This window comes from Callospermophilus lateralis, chromosome 16 (genome assembly GCF_048772815.1).
Source record: "Callospermophilus lateralis isolate mCalLat2 chromosome 16, mCalLat2.hap1, whole genome shotgun sequence".
In the NCBI taxonomy this organism is placed as follows: domain Eukaryota; kingdom Metazoa; phylum Chordata; class Mammalia; order Rodentia; family Sciuridae; genus Callospermophilus; species Callospermophilus lateralis.
The window spans coordinates 20,589,889-20,605,065 of record NC_135320.1 but is presented as its reverse complement, the minus strand read 5'-3'; positions in this window follow the sequence as shown (position 1 = coordinate 20,605,065).

Below are 15,177 nucleotides of genomic sequence, written 5' to 3'. Positions count from 1 at the left end.
AAGTAAGTCACATTTACCACTCAACTCATGTGATATAGATATCACATTAAACATATGTGTGTGTATCAGTTTTTCCCAAATACTTCAATTTTCACAATCCATATTAATCTTGAGGATCAATCTATATACATTTAGGTGTCAGAGAGAGAGAGAGAGAGACTATATCTTTAATATCCCTTCTTACAGTCACATATCTATGATTTTTGTGACCATAATATTATATATAAGTACATAAGTGTGTGTGTATGTGTGTGTGTGACAAAAAATATTTTAATTAAATATGCAGCATGTTTGTGAATGTGAGAGGAAGGGAAGAGATTTTTTTCCAACAAAATTACAGGCAATATAAAAATGATGGTTATTAGTAGTTAATACCATTTTTAAAAGTAAACATATACTATAGATAAAAGAATTCTTTGATTAGCAAAAAAATAGTCATTTTGAAAATTTCTAAGGGGTTTTCCTTAGCTTCTTATAGTAACATCTCATTTTTTTGTCACAAGTTTTGCAGATGTCTATTTATGGAGAAAAAGGGGTAAAATTTGTAGATACAAAATAAGAGCAATTTATTTTTAAAATTGCATTTCAACAGTGGCTACCCATCAACATGCTAATGCTCAATACTTGAAAACTGCCAAGCATTTTTCATAAATGGCTATTTGGTTTTAAATAATTTATATTTTATTGTACTTGACTAAAACTTGCTTTAAAATAAACTAGATGCCCTTCAACAGCTGAATGGATAAAAAATACAATACAGATAGACAATAGAATATTACTCAGCCTTAAAGAAAAATGAAATTATAGCATTTGCAGGTAACTGAATGGAGCTGGAGAATATCATGCGAAACAAAATAAACCAATCCCCCCAAAATCAAAGGCTGAATGTTTTCTCAGATATGCTAAGGCTAATTCACAATAAGGGGATAGGGACTGGGGAAGAATAGAGATACTTTGGGTTAGACAGAGAGGAGTGAAGGGGAGGGGATATGGGGAAAGGAAGAATAGTAGAATGAATCAGACATTATTACCCTAAGTGCATATATGATTGCACGACCAGTTTAACTCTACATCATGTACATCCAGCAGAATGAGATGTTATACTCCTTTTATGTATGATGTGTCAAATGCATTCTACTGTCATGTATAAGTAATTAGAACAAATAAAAATAAATAAAATGAAATAAACTATTTGATAGTTTCCTGTCTATATTTTCTACTTAAAATTAGTTCATGAATTAAGAGTGAATGTTATGATAAACAAAAATATTAGAAGGAAGAAACAAAACCAATGCCTAAGATATGAATTTGGTCAGAATAATTTCTAGATTTTGTTCTTACACTGATTGGTGAATTTATTCAACAAATATAGTTTCTAGCATTTATTTTATCTCAAGCGCTAAGTCCTGATATTGATGAGATACAATAAATAGCTAATGCCACTATGTTTGTTTACAGTCTATCCAGGGAACTGGCACATTTTAAGATGATTATTGTAGAGCATGGTCTATGTACCAGAGAGCTGTGCACATGGCTGGCTTCCCCAAACAGCAGTTCATGGAGTATTCATGGGGATTCAGATATTTTTGTTTTTCAAAAGAAACTAATACATAACTAAATATTTTGTACTTTAAAAAGGAGAGTTTGATGAAATCTAAGAGGATGTAGAGAGCTTGGGCAGAGATCCAGTGAAGGTACATGATTCGCTCCTGATTCAATCAGTCAACTATTTTTTTGAACACTCAATTCAGGATAGGTTTTGTGCATCATATAGTCTTTTTCTTATTGCTGCTATGCTGCTGTTGTTATTGATATAATTATTATTATAGCTTTATACTTATACCTAGTGGTTGGATTCATCCCAACAAACTCATACATTCATGGACATTGAGTTCAATTCATGATCCTCACTTTACCTGGCCCCTTTTCTTCCCATCATCCCTCCCTTCCAGTTCTCCTTCCTCCACTCTACTAGACTTCCTTTCATTCATCTATTAATTTGTATTTGATTAGTTTTTTACAGTCTTGAGTTATATTTTTCACGCTTGAATATATTTTAATGAATATTGAGGCCTGACTCGTGTACAATTAAATAGATCCATTTTAGGTATATGGCTCAACAAATGTTAACAAACGCAGTCATCTGTCTGTATGTGAGAAGGAATTCTTCAAGAACCTGCACAGATACCAAATTTGGGAGATGCTCAAGTCCCCGTGAGCGGTAGCATCTACCAATAACTTATGCACATTCTCCTGTATACTTTAAATCATCTCTAAATTACTTATAATTCAATATAAGTGCTAAGTGAATACTTCACTGTAATACAGCATTATGCTGTGTTGTTTGGGGGAAAATAACATTCATAAACATATGAACATGTTCAGTAAATATGCACTTTTTCCCTAAATATGTTCAAGCTGTGGTTGAATCCACACATGAGGAACCTTCTGATGTGGAAAACCCACTGTATATACACTAATTAACCTGCCCACTATCAAGATATAAAACACTTTCATGGCCTCAATGACACCTCTCACACTCCTTTGCAATCCACGAGTCTCCCTCTTTCCCAGGTCATCAGTGATCCAACATCTCTCACTACAGAGATGGGTCCTGATACTTTATCTGAAGGTCATTCAGTCTATACTCTATTATGCCTGGCTTTTTTCTTTATTAAGCATAGTGGTAGAGAGATTGTCCTATGTTATTTTATAGAAATAATTGCTTTTAACTGCTATGTCGAATTTCATTGTATGAGTTTGTACTTTCCAAGTTTCATACTTCAAAAAAATAGATCTCATGAAGTTGTCAAACATTGTGTTTTATAAATACACCAATCCTTTGGGTAATGTTCATATCTTTATTTTTGTCTAAATGTTCTATCAATCATTGAGAGAGAGTTTTTAAAATGTCTAACTGATTATATATTTGACTGCTTTATTACTTCTGTCAGTTTTGCATTATGAACTTTTAATATTTGTCATTAGTTGCAAATTGCTGTTATACCTTCCTGATAAATGATATTTTTATTACTTAAAAATATACCATATCCCTCTTTTTCCCTGGCAATAATTTTCCCCGCAAGGTCCACTTTCCCAGTATTAATATAGCCATGCATGCTTTTCTAAGTCCCATGTGGTATCTCCTCTCATCCTTTAACTATCTGTGTCTTCAATGCAACATTTATAGAAAAGGAGTTCATCTTGTTCTTTTATCAGTTTTAACAATCTCTGCCATTTAACTAGAAGGCTTAGTTCACTGACATTTAACACTGTTATTGACACAGTTATTTTTAATTATATCATCTTTTTTATTTGATTCCCAATTGTCCCTCGTGGTTTTATATTGTTGTTATGTCAGTGCTTTACTGCATTTGGGGACTTAATCAAATATTTTTAGTACTACATTTTATTTCTCTATTTGCTTCAAAGTTGTTGTTGTGTTGTTGTTGTTATTGTTGCTATAGGAACAAAAGCATAATCCTAAGCTTATCAATGTCTGGAGTTAATAGTGTACCACTTCAGATTGCATTCCTGATTATTCAGACTTTTTTCTTCTTTCTTGATTTTTTTCACTTTCACCACAAAACCCCCAGTAAGATTCCTTTTACATATTTCTCCATCCTTTGTTCTATTACAGTATTTTTAATTTTTATAAGCCCTCCCTAAATAATATAAATTTTGTTTTAAATAAGCAATAGTCTTATAAACAAACTCCAAGATGAAAATTTATCTTTTGCATCTGACCAATTTTCCCCCATGGCTAGTGGTTTTTATTAAATCTTGTACATCTAAGTTTTCATCTAGTCTAATTTTCCTTAAGGTTGACAAATGGCCTTTTACAATTAGTAAAAGTATTATAAATTATTGGTAATAAATGATATTAGACGATTTGTATACAATTTTAAAAATTTCAACCACATTTGTAAAAAATGCTTTTTTTGTAGTTGAACACAATAGCTCTATTTAATTCATTTATTTTTATGTGGTGCTGAGGATGGAACCCAGAGTCTCCCACATGCTAGGCGAGCACTCCACCGCTGAACCGAAACCTCAGCCCTCGACCACATTTTTTGCATAGCATTTTTATTAGACGTGGAATTCTAGGATGGGAAATTTTTTCTTTCAACATTTTATGATGTTATTCCATTGCTCTCTTGCTTTCATCATTTCTTCCTAAAAATCAGCCATGATTTTATTTTTATTTTCCTGTATGTATGTGGTCCCCACTCTTGTCCCCTGGTATTTTCAAGATAGTCTTTATTCTCTTTACAGCAGTTGATAATTTTACAGCAGTTGGAATTTTTATTCATGCTTTGGGCTAGTTGGCTACTTGGGCCAATAAGTAGATAAGTTTCAACAAGTCTGAGAAAACTTTGCTTATTAAATATTAAATATATTTTCTGTTTCATTCTCACTCTTTTTGGGAGAAGGAAGGGGACGCTGGTTGTACTTCTGTTAGATCATTTGTCATTTATGTCCTTGAGAATCTGTCCTCCCCATACCTTGTCTTTAATTCTTTTAGTTATTCACACATTATCATTTATATTGGTCTTTCCACAGTTTTGGGACTCTTGTTTTGTGCCACTTGCAAACTACTTTGAACATTATAAAGGGTATTTTATTTTTATTTCTGCAATTGTAATTTTATTCCCATAGTATACTTATTTTCTTTCTTGGAGTTTCCATTTTGTTGTGGAATTTCCTAACTGTTCACTTCTTAAAAGGACAATTTTAAACTCATTTTTTAAAAATTATTTGAATATATTAATGGTAATTGCTTAAAACCTTACTGTGTTTAACATAATGTTGAAGAAATCTCAGATTTTCTTTCTATTGATTACATTTTTCCTTGAGTATGAATCAAATTTCCCTGTTTTGCTACATGTCTAGCAATTTTATTGCTATGTAGTGGTCATGGTGGTGACATAATGAGAGATTCTAGTGTCCATAATTCTTTTCTGAGGAGAGTTGTTTTTTGGTTGAATTATTGATGATTTCCTTCAACTTGCTTAGACTTCATTTTATGTTACTTGTTTGGTTTTGTGGAAAGTCCTAATTCATTTTTGCTATTAAACCTCCACTTTCAAACTTTATCTATCTGCTGTGTCTTATTGGTGCTCGGGGTAGTTCTAGGGTCAACATTATCCAGGCCATGGTTATTGCTCCTAAGGTGCAGCCTTCTTGTATTTCTCTGTATGTCCCATGCTAACAAAGCCTTCCAGCCTCCCCAGTGGTCTCCACACATTTAATTTCTGGTGAATCTGTTTGACTCTCAATTCTGTAGCTACTCTTCACTGGAAGGATTAAGACTCAACGTGCACATGTTGAGCCAAACCTTGATAAAGGACTCATGGGAACCCCCTTCTATTTCTGGTGTTCCCTCAAGATAAATACCTCTCTGCTCTCCAGTACTCTTCTCTATAGATGTAAGCAACATCTTCACTTTGATCTCTGCCTCCTTAGCTCGGTGGGGCCACTGCCTTCTGCATGACTCCCTTTTGCTATAACAAAGCCTGAAATGTCTGTATAGTTTTGAGGTTGTATATAGCAGGAGGGCTAGTCTAGTATCAGTTACCCTGTAATAATCCATAGCACATAGTTTGGCTCCAAAACAGATTTTAGGCTAAGATCAGAGTTAAGAGAAGGTTTCTTTTAGAGAATTTTTTTCCCCTAACTATTCCTCCTCTACCCCAACACATAGACATACCTTCATGTATTCAAACAACAGTGAGAGGAAGGAAGGGAACCACAAACCTCTTTAAATTGTATTTTAGATAAGGAGAATAGAGATCCTCCCCAATGATATGGCACGTGGAAGAGAGGCTTAGGGATTCAATGGCAGACAGCCAGAGAGATGTGGGTTTCTCTTTTGGAATTCCAAGACTGAGGCCTTTGGAAAGCATGTGATAGCATATTGGAAATTTGAATCACTTTGATTTGAAACAAGCATCCTATTTGTATTAGGTGGAGAACAATGAAAATGTGTGTGAGTCTTTTCACCCAACACTGTTGTACTCTAGGTTTCTTATACTGAAATCTGTTTCACATTTTAGCTAAACACTTCGTCATCTCTGACAAAAAGTGAAATGAAGTCATCTTTATGTACTAATTTCTTATTATTGCTGTAACAGATTACTACAAAAATAGTGGTTTCAAACAACTGAGTCATCTCTCAGTATCTGTGGAGAATTTGGTTCTCTGATGCCTCAAAGTTGCCAAATCTGTGGATACTCAAGCACCTTATACTAAATACTATGATATTTCCATGTAGTCTATGCAAATCTTTCTTATACTTTATCTCCATATTAATCATGATACCTAACACAATGTAAAGTCTATGTAAAAAATATTATAGTGTATTGTTTGGGGAATAGAGGCAAGAAAAATGTGTGTTACATTGTCAGTATGTAGGCAATTTAAAAAATAGTTTCAAAAGCCTCTTCAATACATGGTGCTGGGAAAACTGTAAATCCATACACAACAAAATGAAATCAAGCCCATATCTCTCACCATGCACAAAACTCAACTCAAAGTGGATCAAGGACCTGGGAATTAAAGCAGAGACCTTGTGCCTAATGGAAGAAAAAGTAGCCCAAATTCCTATCATGTCAGATTAGGCCCTAGCTTCCTTAATAAGACTCCTATAGTGCAAGAAGTAAAACCAAGAATCAATAAATGGGATGTATTCAAACTAAAAACCTTCTTCTCAGCAAAAGAAACAATCAGTGAGGTGAATAGAGAGCCTACAGAATGGGAGCAAATTTTAACCACACACACATTAGATGGAGCACTAATCTCCAGGGTATATAGAGAACGCAAAAAGCTAAGCACGCACACACACACACACACACACACACACATACACACAAATAACTCAATCAAAAAATGGGCCAAGGACCTGAACAGACACTTCTCAGATGATGATATACAATCAACAAATATATGAGAAAATGTTCCACATCTCTAGCAATTAGAGAAATGCAAATAAAAATTACTCTAAGATTTAATTTACTCTTAATAGCTGCCATTCTCACTGCAGTCAGAATGGCAGCTATTAAGAATACAAACAACAATAAGTGTTGGAGAGGATGTGGGGGAAAAAGGCAAACTCACACATTGATGGTGGGACTGCAATTGTTACAACCAATCTGGAAAGCAGTATGGAGATTCCTTGGAAAACTTTGAATGGAACCATCATTCCACTCCTTGGTCTATACCCAAAGGACTTAAAAACAGCATGCTACAGGGACACAGTCACATCAATGTTTCTAGCAGCACAATTCACAATAGTTAAATTGTGGAACCAAACTAGATGCCCTTCAGTAGATGAATGGATAAAGAAACTGTGGTATATATACACAATGGTATATTATTTAGCATTAAAAGAGAATAAAATCATGGCATTTACAGGTAAATGGGTGGAGTTGGAGAATATAATGCTAAGTGAAGTAAGCCAATCCCAAAAAACCAAATGCCAAATGTTTCCTCTGATATAAGGAGGCTGATATATAATGGGGATGGGAGAGGGGAGCATGAGAGGAATGGAGGAACTTTAGATAGGGCAAAGGGGAGGGAGGAGAAAGAAGGGGGAATGGGGGGGTAGGAAAGATGGTGGAATGAGATGGACATCATTACCCTAAGTACATGTATGCCAACACGAAGAGTTTGATTCTTTGTGAGACAGGAAAAATTGTGCTCTATATGTGCACTATAAAGAAATGCGTTCTGCCAGCATACATATCAAATTGGAATAAATAAAATAGAAATCTGTTTTCAGTCTCTGTTTGAATCATGAATGTGGAAGATGATGGTGTCTTATCTTGGGGTTCTGGAGGTTAGAAATCCCAATATCAGGGTGTCAGTAGAGCTATATTTTTTTCCTGGAAGCTCCAGGGGGAGAATCTGCTTCTTTGTCTTCCCCAGCTTCTAGAAGTTGCCTATACTTTTTGGCTCATGGCCTCTTCCTTGTCTTGTTGCATTCTGTGGTCCCATCATTACATCTCCTTCTCTGACTGTGACGCTCTGACTTCCCTCCTGTGAGGACCCCAGCCAGGTAAACAAGGATCATGTTCCCACAACAAGTCTTTACTTACATCTTCAAACCCGCCTCTGTCATACCACAGGTTCCAGGCAGTAGGACATGGTCACCTTTGTGGGGTGGGAGTGAGGGAATGTTTTGTCTACCACAGAATTGGTAGGCGTTGGGCAAACTACAAACTGTTTTCTATATTATTATTCTCATACATATCAACAAACACACATAAATAAAACTTCCTATTCCTTCTGACCTAGAAGTCATTAGAAATCAAGGAGTTTAGGAAGCCTGTCACCTAGCAATTTAAGGATTTTCTACCATAGACCTCTTTATCACATATTCATATTAACATATAACATGTTATTGAGAGAAAGAAAGAGGGAAGCAGGTTTGCAAATGTAAATCAAGATTATCATATTTTTAAGTTTCCAACTTATCAAACTTGATATAGCACATCAAGATGTTGCAATGATTTTTTTTAGAAAGTTAAAAAAAATGTGAAATTACACCAACCTAGACTTTTTATCTATCTGCAACAAAAATTATTCACACCTTCAATGTCACATTAGAAGATAACTGTTTGCAAAGAAAATTCCTGAGAAAGTCTCTTTTAGCTTGTCATTTAGTAACAAGTCGCAAAGATAACTTTTAGAACAAAATAAAAATGCCCCAACAGGCGGTTTTGAATGCAGTTAAAAATTCAAGGCCACACCCACACTATTTATATTTATTTATATATATATATATATATATATATATATATATATATATATAATTTTTAAAATATATTTTTTAGTTGTTGCTAGACCTTCGTTTTATTTATTTACATGTGGTGCTGAGAATCAAACCCAGTGCCTCACACATGCCAGGCAAGTGCTCTACCACTGAGCCCCAGCCCCAGCCCTAATATATATTTTGTTCTCAAACCAAATACAACATTTCTAGATTAGTTGATGACTAACCTCTTTTTAGATTAGTTGACAACTAACCTTACTTTGTATTCATCAACGTGAAGTAAATCCAAAGTACTGATAATTTATTAAAAGAGAAACTCTACATTTGCCACTGTGTCACATAAATTAAATATTTTATTAAATGGCCTTTGTAATAAAGTCTTTAACATCACAATGATCTAAAATAGAAATCTTTTAACCCCAAAACCCTTCTCAATCACACACCATAAATTTTCTAAAAGGAAGCGTAAATCATTATGGTCTAGCTCATGAGTCAAGCAATATTGAGAATGCTTATGTGGAATTAAGGAAGCGCTGAAGTGAGTCTTTGGTTTAGCCAGAAAATATGGGGCTGAAGGAAGACTTCCTGCACGTGGTGAGCACAAAGCTACCTGTGGAAACATAAATAGGATTTACTCAACAATAGGTAGGTATAAAAGAAAAGGTTGGGAGGCATTTTCAAGCAGAGGGGACTACATGAGAGGAATCGATACTGAGGTGATATCTCTAGGCCAGAGTGAAAATTTGAGCTTAATATTGAGTTGGAAAGATGAAACTGGAGAGCTTGGAAGGAAGAGACCATAGAAAGCTCTAAATGCCAACAAAGAATCTGACTTTGGTCAGGCACAGTGGTGCACAACTGAAATCTCAGAGACTCAGGAGGCTGAGGTAGGAGGATCATAAGTTTGAGGCTAGCCTGCATAACTTGAAATTCTGTCTCAACATATAATAAGGGGCTGGGGTTGTAACTCAGAGGAAAAGAGCCCTGGATTAAATCTCTGGTACAAAAGGAAAAAAAAGCAAACTAACAAACAAAAAACACAAAAACTGCTAAATGTTGAAACTTAGGAACTCCAGGATATTCAGGTGCTAAGAAGTAGTGGGTCAACACATGAGACTAGACTGAGACTATAGTGATATTCTTAGAAGGGAAGAGAGAGGCCAACAATAAAAAAGGCAGATGTGGGGGTGCAGGGCACAAAGGAACTGGTCAGGAGTGTGAGAATCAGGTGGTCCTGGTGGCATATCCCAACCTATAGGCATTTGTTATGTGCCAGGCATTCTTTGGAGATTTCCTGTATATTGACTGTTTAATTTTCTTACTATGACCTGTCATGTCATACAGATGTGGGTACTGAGGCAGAGAATATATGAGTAAATTCCTGAATATCATACAGATATGCAGTTAAGGAGCTGGAATTCAAACCAGGGCATCTGGCAGCAGAAGCAGACTCTGCTCTCCTGCATAAGGGAATGGCCAGTACTGGAGGAGACAGCATGGAGGTGCAGGGAACTGAGGGCTGAAACATGGCTACTGGATTTGTAGTGAGAAGTGTATCTCCATAGAGTGTCTTCAAATTTTAATTTTTCCACCCAGATTCCAAAGAACATAGAGATACAAAAACATGTCATTGTTTTTGTCCTTATGTGTCACATAAGGACACAGCTTATGTGAATCTGTGCCGCAGTCTGGCTGGGCACAAAATCACGAGCCACTCACAGCTTTGTAGATTCAAACAGCAATTCTTTATTCCTGAACTCACACCGGCACTCTAAAAACACGTTCTGGGCAAAATCCACGTTCTGGGGGAAAATCCCAAATACTCTCTGAATCCCGCGAGTACTCAACGGGAACTCCAGGAGCGGGCACACCTGAGGCAGCAGGATACGCCCTATTCCCAGCAGGGTACACCTTAAACCTGGAACCGCCCTAAACCCAAGGAGAGCCCTAAACCCTGATCCGCCCTAAACCCGGATCCGCCCTGGTCCTTGAGCAAGGTCACCTTACATGAAATGTCACTGCAAATGACCTGGGTCCAATATGGAGAGTCCTTCCTCTAAGCAACATTGGGTAGGCTGACAAAGAAATTGCCATGCGTCATTCCTACTTGGCAATGGCTCTCAGCAAATCTGGAAAAATGGATATCCAAGAAGATCAGAGCTCCTGGGAGAACAGAAAATTGGTTGGAAAGTAAACAGAGTCAGTAGAAATCATCCATGGAAGAGGGAGGTCCTTCCCTGAGGAGGAAATACAACATGAAGAGTAGACATTTGCTACCTGGGCACTAGAGAGGAGAAAGCTCAGAGGTGTGCACACCAGAGTATTCTTGAGAATATACCCCCTAAAAAGCAAGACGACTCTTGGCCTCAATCCTTTAGGGAAAGGAGAAGCAATCAATATAAAGGAAGAGTCCTAAGGAGCAATAAGTACAAGAAAACCTAGCTGGTCCTAAATATCACATATTAAAAAAAAATGAACTTTTCTGTGCCAACAGAAGTCACTTTTTAACTAAAAATTTCAGAAACCACCCAAATTCACTCTTCCTAAGGAGTACAAACTTGAAAGGTAGTATATTTAGGCCACCCCAAATATGCTACGGTGGCAGAGGAGAATTTTGATTTGAAGGTGTCTTAGCTTTTTGTGTTGCTGTGACTAAAGGACAATTTTAGAGGTGGAAATGTTTATTTGAGGGCTCATGCTTTCAGAGGTCTTAGGCCGTCTCCATTCCCCAGGGTTTGAGGTGAGGCTGGACATCATGGCAGGAGAGGATGGTGGAGAAGAGCAGCTCACATCATGGTGACCAGGAGGCAGAGAAAGACTCCACTCACCAGATACAAATATGTACACCAAAGTCACACCCTAAATCCCACCTCCTCCAGCCACAGGGATTAAATCACTGATTGGGTTAAGACTTTTAAAACCCAATCATTTCTCCTCTGAACCTTCTTGCATTGTCTCACATGTGAGCTTTGGGGGGTACACCTCACAAAAGAGAAACTTTACATTCGCCACTGTGTCACATAAATTAGATATTTTATTAAATGGCCTTTGTAATAAAGTCTTTAACATCACAATGATCTAAAATAGAAATCTTCTAACCTAAAAACCCTTCTCAATCATGCACCATAAATTTTCTAAAAGGAAGCGTAAATCATAATGGTCTAGCTCATGAGTCAAGCAATATTGAGAATGCTTATGTGGAATTAAGGAAGCGCTGAAGTGAGACCATAACAGAAGGCAATTGAGAACAAGCTAACATGGAAAAAACTCTTGGCTCTCTACTATTGTCCTAAGAGCAGGACAAAAATTTGTAAAGACATCCTTTCTCTTCTCTCCACCATGAAGAACAGAACTTCATCCTGGGAAGCAATTTAGACCCTTATTAGCCTGGAGATAGCACCAAAAATTCTACATAGGACTCCCTGTTCTCCCATTTATTTATTTACCTTTCCACAATTTGCTATCCTAAAAACTAAAAGTACTTTCCCTCTGTCTTATTACTTCTCTAAAATGTATTGTTCTTTGTGAAGATGCTATATTTGCCTATGTTCTAAGCTCCCTTTTAGTTACTCATTGCTGAATTCATTCAAATATCTGCATTATACGTATGCTAACATAGTTACTCATGTTTGCTTTGCTCTTGTTCATCTGTCTATTGTCAATCTCATTCATAGGGCCCTAGCTGGAGAATCCTTTAATAAGGTAGAAGGATTTTTTTTTTCTCCCAAAGTATTACTAATGCTCTAGTAACAATCTGAAAACTTAAAAAGAAACCAAAAATTGGATATAAGGCAGAAAAAAAAAAGTTGTAGCAGAATGCTTCAACATGAGTTAAATGTCATCAAAAGCAGTACTGGTTATGAAAAAACTCACTAAGCTCAAAAGCTCAAAAATTCAGCACAAAATAAATGTCAGGAAAAGAATGATGAGAGCTAAGACATAAATAATTTAAAAAATATCTGTGAAAAACTACAACATCAAATTAGTAATAAACAATAATGACAAATATTCGAGGAAGAATAAAATCATAGAATTAGCTGAAAATACAACAGGCAAACATTGAGAAGTCTGATAAAAGAAACGTGAAAAAAATAAATTAATTAATTTTTAAAATTAGACAAAAGATAAAAATAGAATATGAGATTCAACATAGTTGAGTTCCTGAAGAAGAAAACAAAGCAATAATTTGAATTAATGTTTAAAATTGTAACATAAAAGATTCTGAGAATAAAAGATCCGACTATAAATGTTAAATGGCCCACAGTGAACTTGGGAGAGTAAAACTGAAGCAATCCATTCTGATAAACATCCAAAACACAACTATTAAACTTTAGAGACAGAAAACTATCCTCTAGATCTAGGGGTGAAAATATCAAAGTACTTTTTTTAAATTAAATTTGAAAATAATCTAAAAACATACCTCAAAGTGTTTCAGAATTCCTCTTATCCCAAACCAAAGAACTGGGACAAAGATTCACATGAACTAAATATACTGTGAAATCAAAAATAGAATCAGTTCTGAACTAGAAAAACAAATCCATTTTGATGCTGATTTTGTGTTGAAATTAAGCTAGCATTATTCTTGGAGGTTTTGAACCTTCCTTGGAATCCTGCTTTATAAAAGTTATTTGAATCTCCTCCTCTAACCCTCAGATTTCATCTTTACAGCAAGAGTTGTGAAACTTTAGAAAACAGATATGCCAGTACATTTGCTATAACTGAGTACCACAGATGAGGTAACTTAGAAAAATTAAAGGTTTATTTTGCTCAGAGTTTTCAGGGCTGAGAAGTCTAAGAACATGGTGCTGACATCTGATGAGGGCCTTCTTTTTGTATCATACCATGGTAGAAGGCATCACAGGTCAAGAAAATGGGACTTACTTAAAGTAAAAAGTTTTTTCTCAGCAAGAGAAACAATAAGAGAGGTAAATAGGGAGCCTACATCATGGGAACAAATTTTTACTCCTCACACTTCAGATAGAGCCCTAATATCCGGAGTATACAAAGAACTCAAAAAATTAAACAATAAGATAACAAATAACCCAATCAACAAATGGGCCAAGGACCTGAACAGACACTTCTCAGAGGAGGACATACAATCAATCAACAAGTACATGAAAAAATGCTCACCATCTCTAGCAGTCAGAGAAATGCAAATCAAAACCACCCTAAGATACCATCTCACTCCAGTAAGATTGGCAGCCATTCTGAAGTCAAACAACAACAAGTGCTGGCGAGGCTGTGGGGGAAAAGGGTACATTTGTACATTGCTGGTGGGACTGCAAATTGGTGCGGCCAATTTGGAAAGCAGTATGGAGATTCCTGGGAAAGCTGGGAATGGAACCACCATTTGATCCAGCTATTGCCCTTCTCAGACTATTCCCTGAAGACCTTAAAAGAGCATACTATAGGGATACTGCTACATTGATGTTCATAGCAGCACAATTCACAATAGCTAGTCTGTGGAACCAACCTAGATGCTCTTCAATAGATGAATGGATAAAAAAATGTGGCATTCATACACAATGGAGTATTACTCTGCACTAAAACATGACAAAATCATGGAATTTGCAGGGAAATGGATGGCACTAGAGCAGATTATGCTAAGTGAAGCTAGCCAATCCCTAAAAAACAAATGCCAAATGTCATCTTTGATATAAGGAGAGCAACTAAGAACAGAATAGGGAGGAAGAGCATGAGAAGAAGATTAACATTAAACAGGGTCGAGAGGGGAGAGGGAAAGAGAGAGAGAAGGGAAATTGCATGGTAAAGGAAGGAGACCCTCATTGTTATACAAAATTACGTATAAGAGGAAGTGAGGGGAAAGGGGGAAAAAACAAGAGAGAGAAATGAATTACAGCAGATGGGTTAGAGAGAGAAGATGGGAGGAGAGGGGAGGGGAGGGGGGATAGTAGAGGATAGGAAGGGCAGCAGAATACAACAGACACTAGTATGGCAGTATGTAAAAAAGTGGATGTGGAACCGATGTGATTCTGCAATCTGTATACGGGGTAAAAATGGAAGTTCATAATCTGCTTGAATCAAATGTATGAAATATGATATGTTAAGAGCTTTGTAATGTTTTGAACAACTAATAATAAAAAAATAAATAAATAAATAAATAAAAGAGTGAATTGCTAGGTACAATTTGTGTTTATAACATAGTTACTCCCTGGGTAACCTATTAATCTATTAGTACAATAAAACACAAGCTGGAATTCGTGACATAATCCATTCATGTAGACAGAGCTCTTGTGACTCAATCATCTCCGAAGGTCCCACCTCTCAAATACCATTAACATATGACTTTGAGATTAATTTAGAATACATTAAATCTGGGAGAGACAGTCAAACTATAGCAATATACTCTAAAACTAAATTTTTTCCATGAATATGCCTTGCAC